Source organism: Diorhabda sublineata, chromosome 4 (assembly GCF_026230105.1).
Source record: "Diorhabda sublineata isolate icDioSubl1.1 chromosome 4, icDioSubl1.1, whole genome shotgun sequence".
NCBI classification, from domain to species: Eukaryota; Metazoa; Arthropoda; class Insecta; order Coleoptera; family Chrysomelidae; genus Diorhabda; species Diorhabda sublineata.
Window position 1 is genome coordinate 16503106 of NC_079477.1, and position 13643 is coordinate 16516748.

The window sequence follows — 13643 nt, forward strand, 5'->3', positions numbered from 1 at the left end:
AGTACACATAAAATGTTTTAGTTATTATTTGTTTTATTGCAACCTCTGTTTTATTAGCGTCAAATAGTATAATTCTGTTGAAAAAAATGGCCTGTTTGTGTAGATTAATTACAGTCCGTGGGTGGATCATGATTATATGGGACTTTTTGTTGAGACTAGCTAGTTTCGATTTTGCCAAAACACTTTTTTCTTTATTTAAGTTGTTATTCAGTACACAAATGTATGATAAGAAAATATTTTATTTATATGGATATAATACACGTTTAGAAGGTAGAAATAATACTAATTTTATTAACGACAATGGGTAAGGGATAGCGTGTGTGCCGCATGCGGGCAGCCAATGGGCCTCATCTAATTTTATCAATCAAGCAAATATTTTTTTTTTTAAATAAGATCACTTAAGTTGAATAAATAAGCCGAATTTTAAATAGTCAATGAACAATGAAAATATCCAAGTCTTATTTTTTTCAACAGTATAGTTTAAGAAATATAGAAGTAGTGCAAAATGTAGTGGTCAATTAGTAGCTTTCCTATTACCTAATCTATGCTAATCAAACTGACTTTGTTTTTAGAATTTGGTTTTTCTTGCGATTACAATTTTTGGCTTATTTCAGCTGCATAGGTTTTATCAAGCTCTTAGAAACAATTTAAAAGTTGTTTATCCTATCATTAAGGAAGCAAAATCATGGATCTAGAGAGGTATGCAGTGGTTACATTATTGTGGGTGTGGCCAGGAGTTTAATTATTATAAGGAAATAATTATGATTCGGTAACTACGTAATAATACTTGATTATTCTCTTGGGCAATTTTTTATATATAGAACTAAAGACTATTTATCGAAGAAAAATAGTGAACCAAAACAATGATCAGTGCATCATCATCACATAAACATCCCGGTGGAAAGGGGGCACCAGAGGCACTCCAATACTACAAATAAAAAACCGCGCAAGAGGAACCAGTAGGTACCGATTGGCTGTAAAAGCAGCTACATCAGGTGTAGTACAGGGAAGGCAGCGTATTATCATACTGCAGTGAGACTGTTTGTATTTGTCTGCTGTGTAATTTTTTTAAACATGCACACGGATACAGCTGATGAAGTTGTTTTCATTAGCTATAGTCCGCATATGAAAAGAGTTAAAAAGCTTCATTCTACGCTAGCAAAAAACAAATTATTGTGGATATTTATAAAAATGAAATGCAAGAAAATAATGACAAGACTGTTAATAACGTTATTTCCAAAACGGCAAATATTTCGGGAGTATTAAAGAGTATTAAAGAAATGGGATTTAAATAAAAAAAAAGCCGTGAGCAGCAGAGCTCCATCACGAAAGTCGAATTTTTCGTCGAATGAAGAATTTAACTAATACACAAACAAATCTTTCCATAAAATGAATTTCTTAGAAACGATATCAATTCTCAATCTTATTTCTTTATATGGAAAATTTGCTATTCCTCAATAACTTCTCATTTCACAAGTTAACTCTCTCTCTCGAATGAAAATTCATGATTTCAATAGACCCGGTGGTCTCGAACCCTCTTGTTCAATATCGAAAATAGGAAGTAAAAAAAATCACCCTAGCAACGATCCTACTCGTATTATTCATTAAATAGGAGGTGGTCCAGTTCAACAATTACAACGATCAAAATGATTTCGGGCGTTTTGTGCTAGAAGAACTGAAGAAGAAAACTTTGAACTTAAGAAAGACAATTCTTCAACATCACCCCTACTTGTATGCGAAGTTCGAACCCTCTAGTTAAACTTTTTCTGGCCAAAAAATAAGAAAATATAACAAAAATGACCATAAAATGTAGAGGGATGGAGATGGAAAGTTTCGACCTTAGACAGGAAATCATCTCGCAACTAATTGAACCTACATGTGAAATTTCATTTTTCAGTCGCTTTTCGTTTGACCTGCAGAGGTGAGGGAAGGTCAAAAACCACTTTTTTTGCACTGCGACCCCTCGAAATATTCATTTGTTTTCAACCAAACTCTAATAACATCAATCAATCGTGTTCAGGAGGTCTCAAAACATGGGAAAAATGATGTCCCTGGATGAAATATGCGTAAACACTGGACATACTAAGGATAACATTTGGGTGGACTTTCCCATAAATCCTCAAGGCAAGCATTCCACCGGATTAAAAAATTCATCAAGTAGGTAATATTGAAAAAAACTATTATACAATTTTTTATTTACCTGTCTGTGTATGTATGTATGTAATCAAATCTAAGAAGTTTATTTTGGTTGTCTCTACTTATAGCACTATATCTTCTCTTCTTATTTGATCAAAGGCTATCTCTAAAGCTATAAAACATAAATGAATTTTCTTATCTTTATTTATAATTTCTCAGTTAATTGTCTAAATCTAAATATCAAGTTTATTTGAGCCTCTTCCATTTTTAAAGTCATATTGTGAGTCTTACAAAATTTCATTCAAATAAAAGCTTGTTTCTAACGAGATTTTTTTCACTATTATTTATTATTGGGTTGACTTAGATAATTTCCATATTTATTACAATTCATGAGAGTGGGAATTATACAGGAATTAATTAAAATTTTGATTTATTCTCAGCCTTTCATTAACCTCATATAGCAAAGAGAATAAATTTATGTTTATCATTATTCATTTAATTGAGAAGTAGTGCTGCAGCTATTATATAAGTTTTGTTCTCAATTTTCACTTATATATCACAGTACACCACCTGGCAAGAAATAGAAACCACCCAAAATAATTTTCATTTAATTTTTTTGCCGCTCACATTATAAATATATCTGAAACCAAATTTCTGTTTAAATTTGGCGGGCTCCGTCTACAATCGTTGCGACACTATCTGATTGGCATAGAATTTGTGCAATTTAGCGTATGTTGTGCGTCGAACACAGTTGCGTGTTCCCCTTTCTCCTCAAAAGCCTGATATAGTTCTTCCAATACGACACGGCACTCATACCAAATTACGAAATAAAAAATAATGTTTACTCCCCGTATAAAATTCAGTAAATATCTAACAAACCGTCAGTCCACGTGGACTGATGCATTTCTATTTGTCGAAACTATATGTACACAATTTCTTCGAAATATTCCTGCTAGACATTAGCGTCGCTTGGTAAAATTTATTTAATTCATAAATTTCTTTAAATAAATAGAAATATGGCGTTCTTTAGACCATCGGCGAATGAAGTCAATGAAATTGCAAAGTGTAGTGAAAATAAAGACAGGTATAAATAATAAAGATTTAGATATACAAACAGAGCAAGTTATTTTAAATATATTCGAATGTAAAAAAGGAAAATATTCAGCAATCATAATAAGAATTGCTGAATTAACTAGAGTAAATAAATTTTCCATTTATCGAGTAGTCATGAAAGGGGTTGCTGTGGATCATTCACAGAACCAAAAAACTGAAATCAGTTGACAAAGCTACTCAAGATTTTATACGTAGGACAATTTATAGTTAATATAAGGAGCAATAATACAACGAAAGGTATCAGATTATCCAGAATACAATTATACCAGTTTAGAAACATTGCGTCAAGCTTTGTCAGCTTGTAGTTTTAAACACAAATAACCGAATGGCAATAACCGAATCGTCAAGGATCTGCTAAAAAAATTAAAAACTGTGTAGTAGTAGTAGTAGTAACAAAGCTCAAATTTCAGCATTTATGTTTGAAAAAAATATTCCTATTCCTGTCAGCTATCGTAAAAAAGGTCCAACAAACAAAAAACTGATTACTGTTCTTAAAGGTCTGAAGTTAGAAAAAATTTATTATATTAACAAGCTGTGCTAAGAACAGGGTCATACTCTTCTAAGACTACCTCCTTACTATTGCATATTTAATCCCATAGAGTTAATATGGGCAAACGTAAAACCAGAATTACGAAAATTTCATTAGTCTCCAAAACTGAGTAAAGAGGTTGTAGAACTCGTAAATAGACCGCCAAGAGCTTTGGAAAAATTGTGTTAAACATGTTATCAAAGAAGAGTCTTTACAACTCATCATAATTCAATGAAATGTTGACTCAAGTTCGGAAGATTCTGACTACCATTATTATTTATAAAGATACTTTAGAATTGAAATGTGTTTTTCTTTTGTTTTATTTGCAAAGAATTCATTTTCCTTTATGGTTTTTACTTTGAAATTTCGTTTTCCAGAGAAAAAAACGGGCACAAAAAGGACTCAGTTCACGATTGATACCCTGTTTAAACAAAACTCCTTTACAGGCAGGTATATTTTACTCGTCTATTTACGTTTTATAATTTAATATTCAGTTGTAGCAACTTAACAAAGTATAATAATTATTTTTTTTTCTAAGTTCCAAGTAGGACTACATTTAAGGACATACTTTATCGCATAAGAAATACATATTTTTAAAAGTTTTCATAAAAATAATAAATTTATAAAATGAGGTGTCTACGCCCATGGTAGGTCAAACAAAATCGTCGGCAAGGGTTTTTATATGTTTTTATAATCTGCAACTGATATTGGAAGAACTATAAATGCTTGCCCTCCATAAGCTTCAAATTTCTGCTTTAAACACTGCAAAATATACGTTATATGGGCATTTATTATAAAATTCATTTTCATTTATTTAAATAAATTTACATTTGAGTTTGCTTAAACGAAAGTTTTTTATTATTATTGGATTCAGAGAAAAATTGGGAATATGCATTGTATATATAGTAAAAAGTATAGTTTACGTATCTTATCATGTATCTTGTATTTAGGACATGGCAACAAATAAACAAATAATTGATTCTTGTGACCAAGCTCATGATCATCGTGCACAAAATGCTTAATAAATTGCAAAACTACTATTATTGGCTTCTCTTCATTCATACACATTCCTTGACTGATAACAAAATTCGTAATAGAGTTAAAAACTTTTTTGCTTCTCAGGGATGTTGAAATCGAATTTTTCATGATAACACGCGGTTCTACATTTAGAACTTACTAATTATTTCCGCAAATTTAAATGCATTCTTTCTTTACCGGTATATAAAAAGGAAAATGAGGGAAACTATTCTCATTCCAATACATTTATTTAGTTCTGATTTAACATACAATCGTAACAGAATTGGTACAAGTGTGGGGAAAAATGAGAAGTTAATGAAAATGTGTTTTAAATAATTTTTTTCTTTAAATCATAACTGTTAAGTATATTATATATGAAAGGTATAAAACTTCATGAACTATAGTTTATTTCAGAAATGTATAGAGTAATAAAATCTTATTAGGTATGTAAAGGGACCAGAGAGTGACCCAACGAATATTTAAGCCACTTTCATGGTTTGGCGTTGATTTCATTGTAAAATTTTTTTTTATCAAGTGCAGGTAGTACCACCCGGATTGGGGTCAATATATGGGTTTAGTCTATTGTTATCCATTCACAAACACTGAAAATAGTGTGCCAAAGGAAGGCAGGTAGGATACTCGTAAAATGGAAAGAATTTTATTTTAACAGAATAAAAATTAGGCATTATGTACATAGTATTGGGTACACTTATTTTTTATTGAACATTATACAAAAAATACATTATACACAGAAATTAAATTATAAAAAATCATAATATGCTTCGTCATCTTAGGAACTGTCATCTCCTTTTGACGTTATAATTAACGGGTCGATGGTCCGATGGATCAAGTAGTCAGATCCCACATTTTCTCCTCTTCTCTAACGACATGCTGGACTGCTTTTAGCCATCTTTTATTTTAAATGTCGTGTTGTGTCTTGCTACAAACCCTTTCACTTGCGCCCATATAAGTTTTGTAGGATTCAGTTCGCAATGATATGGCGGTGTGCGCAGCGCAATACTTTTGGTGGTTAACCAGTCAATAATTTCTTTTTTTCTCCAAGATTAAGTTGGAGTCTTTTCTATGCGTCGAGAATGATAACTTGCATTATCCATAGTTACTACTGAATAAGCCGGAAGCTATTTTATCATTTCACCAAAATAGTCTTTAAAAACATCCGAATCCATGTCTTCGTGGTAATCTCGCGTATGGCACGACTGAAAGGTTAGAAAACCTTCTTTTCGCTTCCAATATGGACGATTATTAGTCTTTACCCTTAACTGAAGGCACCTTAATACCCGTTGACAGTCCTTCTATGAAAGCTTGGCGAGCACTGGTTATATTTTTGTCTTGCCACATTTTGGGTACTGTACCTACAACCTTCATTAATCCACGTATCATCAAGATAAAAGATTTTCTTCTGCTCTGTTCTGTACTGCTTTATACTTCTTCCTAATACTTCGTCGCCAGCAAACAAGTTCATCGCTTTCCAGTAAAAGTGCTTTACGGTTATGCTTTTCCCAGACAAAATAACAAAGATAAACGTTTTTTAATTATCAACGGAATACTGTCATCCTGGCCAACCTCCATTAAAATCTTATCTAAGGTGGGTATTTCTTTTTTAAAATAAAAGAGTGAACTTTTCTTCATCAAGAACTTTTACTAGTCTGCCTGGACTTTTCTTAGGAGGTTCCACTTGGTCTGCTATTTTTCTACCCGTAATAATTTAAAAACGGTGGACTTTCCAACTCCAGTCATTCGGGAACATCGGTCGACAGTTTCTTGTACAGTAAATTTCGGGTAATCGTATTTTATGCAATCGTGTACATTTAAAATAATAAGTTTTTCATTCACCGTTAGTGGAAAATTATTGGAACATCTTTTCGTTGATGTAAATGTCGCCATTTTATTACTAATCTTATGATACTGTGAACACAATTTACGGCTTAACAGCAAATACTGATGTGTTAAACTAAACAAATATACTAAAAATTTTGGGTAAGGCCATTGCCCCTACGGCGCATGGTTAAGCCGAATCTGAATTAGGCAGAAGCACTAATAGAAGGTTAAACGGTACCTGTTAAACGCAAAACGTAACTGTATAATCTACTACCTAAGTAATCCCTACACAATATTTCAAGACCTACACCTATGGCTGACACTGAAATTGAGCCGAACTGGACGGAATTCCCCATTTTGTTGCTCTATACATTTCTTAAATAGACTATAACTCTTCTGATTTGGTACATGAGGTTTCTTTTTTCCGTCCCCATATCGATGGGATTTACTACAAATGCACGTGAAAAGTTTAACTTTAAAACTATTAGATGTACCGAACACTTATATGAGAGTCATGCAAACCAAAATTGGTGCTTAGTCGCGAATTAGAAATCTAGAAGCATTCAAATTTTTGAGTTCAGTTTTTATTTGCTATGATTTATTATTAAGAACTGATGTCTTCAGTAAAATGCTTCTGTTTAGGTGTCGGTGTTTGTTCTTTTCTTCTTTTATTATAATAATAATGATACACTATTGTATTTCGTAAACGCACAACTTTAATTACTTATATTATCCTTGCATCTCATATATTGATATTGAATTATTATACATTAAACGAATTTTTATAAATTTTTGCGTCTGCTACTCTTGTGGTGTGTATCTTGAATGCCCTGGGTTTTTGCTGTCTCTCTTCTGGGTCCTCGTGGTCGCAGCGTTGCCAGGTTGCCAGGTTTAGCTTCCATATAAAATTTAGAAGTCGTAACAGCTTCAAAACCCTGATTTTAATATCGCGGAATGTATTCAAGGCTTAGATAATAAAAAAATATTTGGAATTTCGAAGATTTGACGATAATTTTGAAATATTTCATGAATTAGCAACAACGCTTGCTAGTGATTTAAGTATTGATCCTTAATTTCCCATTTCGAAGCTTAGGTTTTTTCAATCCATCCAGCATTTTAAAAGCTTTCTACAGATAAATTGCATCTCTTGATGACGCGAGTTCTTCGGTAAATGAAAGATTTACGTTATATTAACTACTCAATATTCTACTTTCTGTATGAGTTTTAAAACATTAAAACATTTTTAATGACAGGGCCGAGCCTAGGGTATCCGCCGCCTTGGTGCATGAACAAATATGCCACCCTATTAGAGCGTACCTAGTCGAAATTTGATTAGTGAGGCAAGATATGAGGTAAATTTCTAGTCTAGTCCGATAGAAAAGTACCTATTAATATACTTATTCTGTCGTTTTTGCTGCAAGCGGCTTATTCTTTATTATTACCTATTTATTTTCTTTTTTACGCCGCCCGATTCGCCCAAACGCTCAACGCATTATTTTGGTATTGTTGTAATACATAATAAGAAAACAATATTTCGGAGAAATGTCGCTATCAAAGAAAGGCACTTTGCGCTTTGCGACTAAATATTTTTTGCATGATGGGGTTCTGTTATTTTTTAGAGACATTTTGCCTTTTGCCGCCCCGTGTGTTAGTGCCGCCCGGTTGCCATGCACCCCTTGCACCCCCGGCACAGCTCGACCATTCTTAATGATAATCTTATGAAAGCATGAATGGACTTAGATGTTAAGTTCAAGGTATAGGCATCATCAAAGATATAGATGGTGCACAGCTTTTTAAAGAAAGAATTTTATTCAAAGATCTTTTTTCTGGCAAAAAAGTTAACTGAAAAATTAGAAATCATAGACAAAAATAAACGCATTCCTGTTTTCCAAATTTTGCTCTAGCACCCACCCACATGATTGACAAATTTGCTTCCCAGAAAGCCAGAAAAGTTATTAGGTAGTTATTTGAAGTCCTTATAGAAGGACTGATTTATATACTTCTGTATTTTATCTTTAATTATAGAATATATATTTTTATATAAAGGGTTATATTTTTTAGTATCATTTCTAGTATGTTTTCATTATTATTAACCTGGTTGACTAAAATATGCACTTTTGGTTTTCAAATTTTATTTCTAATTTTATTAATGTTTCACTTTTTGTTTTTAAACGGGTAGATGAGTTTATGTCATCATTAAGTAGAAGTAAAAATATGACACATTCTCAAGAGGGCGACAAATTGGGTCTTCGAACGTGGACGGTCGACATCGTAGGATCAGCCCTTTAAGTATGCTCCTTAGTGAGATACAGGATGTTAAATTAAAAAAAAATAGTGAATCAGCTACTATTCGAGTTGAGGATTTGCTTTGTGAGAAATGTGAGAGGATTAAGGTAACTCATAAATGTAGAGGCTTGAAAGAATTTATTTTTATGAGTTAATATGCAAAAATATAGATTTAAAATTTCAAGTCAAAATTCTTGTTCATTCAAAAGTTATAAGTGATTTAGTAAATGCAGAACGGAGCGGTCGAGTAAGTAGTCATTCACATACTACCAGATATGTATTTTTAAGAGGGGAAAGAAACATTTGAAGATGTTCTTTCATTTTATTCGTATAAAAATTACTAGAAGGCTTAGTGTCCTTCTAACAAATCATCAATAGTATTAGTTCACAATCGACCTTCGTAGAGTGCGTTTGCAGCATCAGTTTAATGCCCTCGTATCCAAATAAAAGGGTTTAGTGATTCTGTGATAGATCTCATAGTTGGTAACAGAAGCTTCAGGCACGTACAATAATTGGACTGTCTCTGCGTAGTACGATAGAATCGACGCAGCTTCTTGGACAGTAAAGAAGCCCGAAAGCCACGAAAAGTAAAGTAGCAAGCTGCAAATAAAACATATATGGAGTGAAGAAGGTTTGCAATATGGTGCTGGAATAGCTGATTAATTAGTAAGTTGTTTCAATTAGTTTAATACTAAACGCGTTTTTTTAACAAGTTTTTTCGAAACGGTGTAGACTCTTGACCAATCATCTTGAAATTTGGTTCTGATAGTTTTCTTAAGCAATTGTACTTTATATGAACCTCAATTACAAGCAATATTTTTATTTTAACTACTTTTTATAGTAAACAATATAGGAAAAAATGTTAAAAAAACATGACTTATTTTAACAGAACTCTAAAAAATGCAAATTTTCATTTTTTTTAAATTGAAATTTATATAGAAGATATATAGAATTTTATATAGAAGATACACATATAAATAGTAAATAGTAATTTTTCTATGCCATTGATTTTAGATAAAAATTGTGGTTTCCATCGTAAACACTAAGTACTAAGTCGGATGACAATATGTATATGTAGCTGTAATCTCCGATAGTTTTTAAGTTATATTTTTGTGAAATATGAAAAAATACTCATCAATATATGTATAAAATAACCTAATAGTTTTAATAAATAATATTAATTTTTTATATCCAGTATTAATACTTCCTTTCACACGTATTTCTCCCCTTCATTAAAAAAACTTTTTTGATTTTAAAAATATGAACCGTTTTAAAAATAGTTGAATTTAATTATTGCAACAAATGCCTATCTTTAAATGACAATTGATAATGGTAATAAAATGGAATTATATAAAAATTAAATCCATATTGTGAAGTTAAATTATTGAAATAAATACGTTAGGTACCTACAGCAAATTTGTTTTAATATGTCAACCATCGGTACGTATACGTTTGTAACATTTTAGTTAACGATTGTCTGACTTAAATAAAGGGGGAAATATTATATCGTAGGCATCTTCAGTTCTATGATATAACTCGAGTAATCATAGATTTTGTGTAAACTACTGATTTCATGCAATTCCACACATAAAAGTGGAAAAAAATTGGGACTACGAAGTGAACAATGGAATTCACTAACTCGTTCAACCCAGTGGCTGAAAATGTAGAGAAGTACCGTCTTGCATACTTAACACACTGTTTACACTACCACTATACTCACAATCATAATTACACTGCTAAGTTATCATCTTCAGAGACTGGAGGCTGGAGTTTACCCTCAGTGTCCGAAGATGATAACTTGGTTATTCGAAACGTGTTCAGTATGAATATCACCAAAGATAAAAAAAAAATTTCAACTGTACTGTTTTGCAACTAGATGAATTATCGATTACATCACACATTAACTTTAACCTTTATGTTAACAAACGATTTGAGGCTCCAGATCACCACGATTTGGCATTCTAATAAAAATGTTTTAATCAAAATATCGCTATTGAAAAAAGTATGCCTAGGGCGCAAACGGATACTCGTTTTATGAGTACCTAGTCTATGTCAGCACGATAACTTGTTAATATACAGGAGGAATTAAATTAATTAAATTGTTAACCAAACTACAAAATATTAACGAAATCATTTAAGAATACTTAATTGCGCGTTACAGTAGGTAGAATTCCATCTGCTTTTGCGCCTTGGCACAAATTATGTAAGAAAAGAATTATATAAGAAAAGATTATGCCATTGTAAATAACTTACTTATGTCATGTAAATTAATTTAATATAAAAGACCATTTTTCTGTTGTAAAAGTCCGGCTAAGCTGTTTTATCGCACAAACATTCTCGGGATAGTTAATTTGTAGTTCGACTCAGTGAATATATTGTTTAAAAAGACTTCTTCTTTATAAATCACATATTCTACGCTGATAAACTCCTACTGCACTGCTGCACACAATTAAAGTAGCACGTGCATCTAGCGCACACTACCTGTGTCGATTCCGAAAGATGGTTCGACGAGCGCACAAGAAAATATAATCTGCCGAAGTGAGTCCTAAAGATGGGCAAACATACGAACTGTTGAATAATTATTATCATTAAGACAAAACGAAAAGCTATCAGCAAAATCTAAGATTTTCCAAAATGAGCAAATGTTCAATATTGTATAAAATATTGAACAAAAATTGATAGAAAACATCATTTTTTCTAAGAATGAGTGCATTTTTGGTATTAGGTTCAAAATAATTAGAAAATGACGTATTTTAAATTTTCCAAAAAAAGCCTTTTAATTTAAAAATGGCCAGGTTAGGTTAGGAGATATGACTATAATCGCATTGATGAGAAAATTTTAACTCTTTGTTACTCTGTTGTTAACTCTTTTGTAATTTTTATTCTTTTATTTACTGTAGTAAACATTTCAAGCTAAATACAGAGATTGAAGATACCGTCTTTATACGCAAATGTGCGCTCGATGTACTCTCCTATATAATTTGTGCGCTCGATGCACGTATTCTGAATATATTGACATAAAGTAGTAAGTCATAAAAAGGGTACCCACAAGAAGCAAAGTGACCTTGGAAATCAGTGTTGTAAGTATTAAGGCCGTTTTTTTTCAACCTTCGATCACTCTGTGCAAACGGTACGCGGGCATGCGCTGAAAGCGACTGCGAAGCTCCGCCATTGTTGACATTCAGGTGTCAGTCGGCGTTGTGCTACAACCACGTAAACATGTACGCCATTATTGATGCTCCCGCCAAATGTGATTCGTTTTCTACAGGTGGAAGGCCATAGTGCTGCTGAAATCCATCGGAGATTGAATCGTGTGTGTTTCAGTTGACCTGGTTCAAGCAGTTGACAGGGGTATTGAAAAGATTGTCCACAGATATGATAAATGTCTCAATGTCTTCGGTGATTATGTCGAAAAGTAAGTGTACCAAACTTTGGGTAATAAAATTATTGTTTTATATGTACCCTTCTTTTATTTATAGCCTATCGGAGGTTGAAAAAAACGTAATAAATATGAGAATAATATTGTTATACAGGTTAATGAATAATTTCAAATCAATTTTAAGCTAAAAATGGATGATTTATATACGTGTAGAAAATGAATAAATTCACATTTATTTAACGCATTAACACCTTTTGACAATTAATGTATAACATATGATAATATCCTATTAATTTCAACCTGCCAATAGTAGATTTTGGTAAATTTGTGACATTAATCTTTATATTTGCTGCTCTGCATCCAGATAACACAGGATATTACATGTATAAACATATAGCATTCCTAATAAGCGAATAATAACAGCTACACCATCGTCAATCTACATCCACACTTAGACTATGGTCGAGGGATTCAACTATCCCGGATTTTTTTAAAACGGTTTCATTATTTGTCTGTTGCATATATACAGGATATTTCTAAATTTATGCGAAAAAATTTAGGAGGTGATTGCTCGTTTGAAAATAAGATGGGTTTTTAGTATAATAAAATTTCCTCAGCCCACCCCTTTCCGAGATATCACCCTTAAAAGGTGGTGATTAAAGTAAAGTTTTTATTTTTTTTTTCTCTAAAATATCAGTTATGCTAGAAGCTTGAAATTCTATAATTCTCGTGCCCACGCAAAGGACTAACTACGGGTGTTTTTTCAATATTCCTGTTACATTAAACGGGGGTGAAATTAGCAGCCCTTACTTTATTTCATATAAAAAATTATAACCCAAAATCCTTGTTTTATTTAAAAATATTTTTCATTTTTAAATTTTTCCCAAAACCAATAGCTGCAGAGAATAAAAAAACAAAATAATTTATAATTTTTTTAATAAATTGAGTGAAAAATAGTGAAGATGTAAAGTGTATTATGATTCATAATAAATGACCACTTCCACCTTGTTTTTAATAACAGTTTTATAATAGTACGCTGTTGTTACCTCAACAATTCATTTACCTGTTCACTTAATGTTTATTTAAATTGTAGCCGGATGAAGTAAAACACTGTTGTTGATAGAAGTTACCAATCGAAGTTTACTAGTAAGTAAGTAGATATTTATGTATTGTAACATTGTAACCACTCCCAACAGGTTCAAGCTCTTTTACCTAGACATTTTCCTCAACGAAATGCAACAAAATCAAGAGTATCATAAATTTTCACAATAATCACGCATGGACAAACGAAAATCCCTATCAAAATGTATTTTCAGTGAACGTATGGATTGGTATTGTAGATGA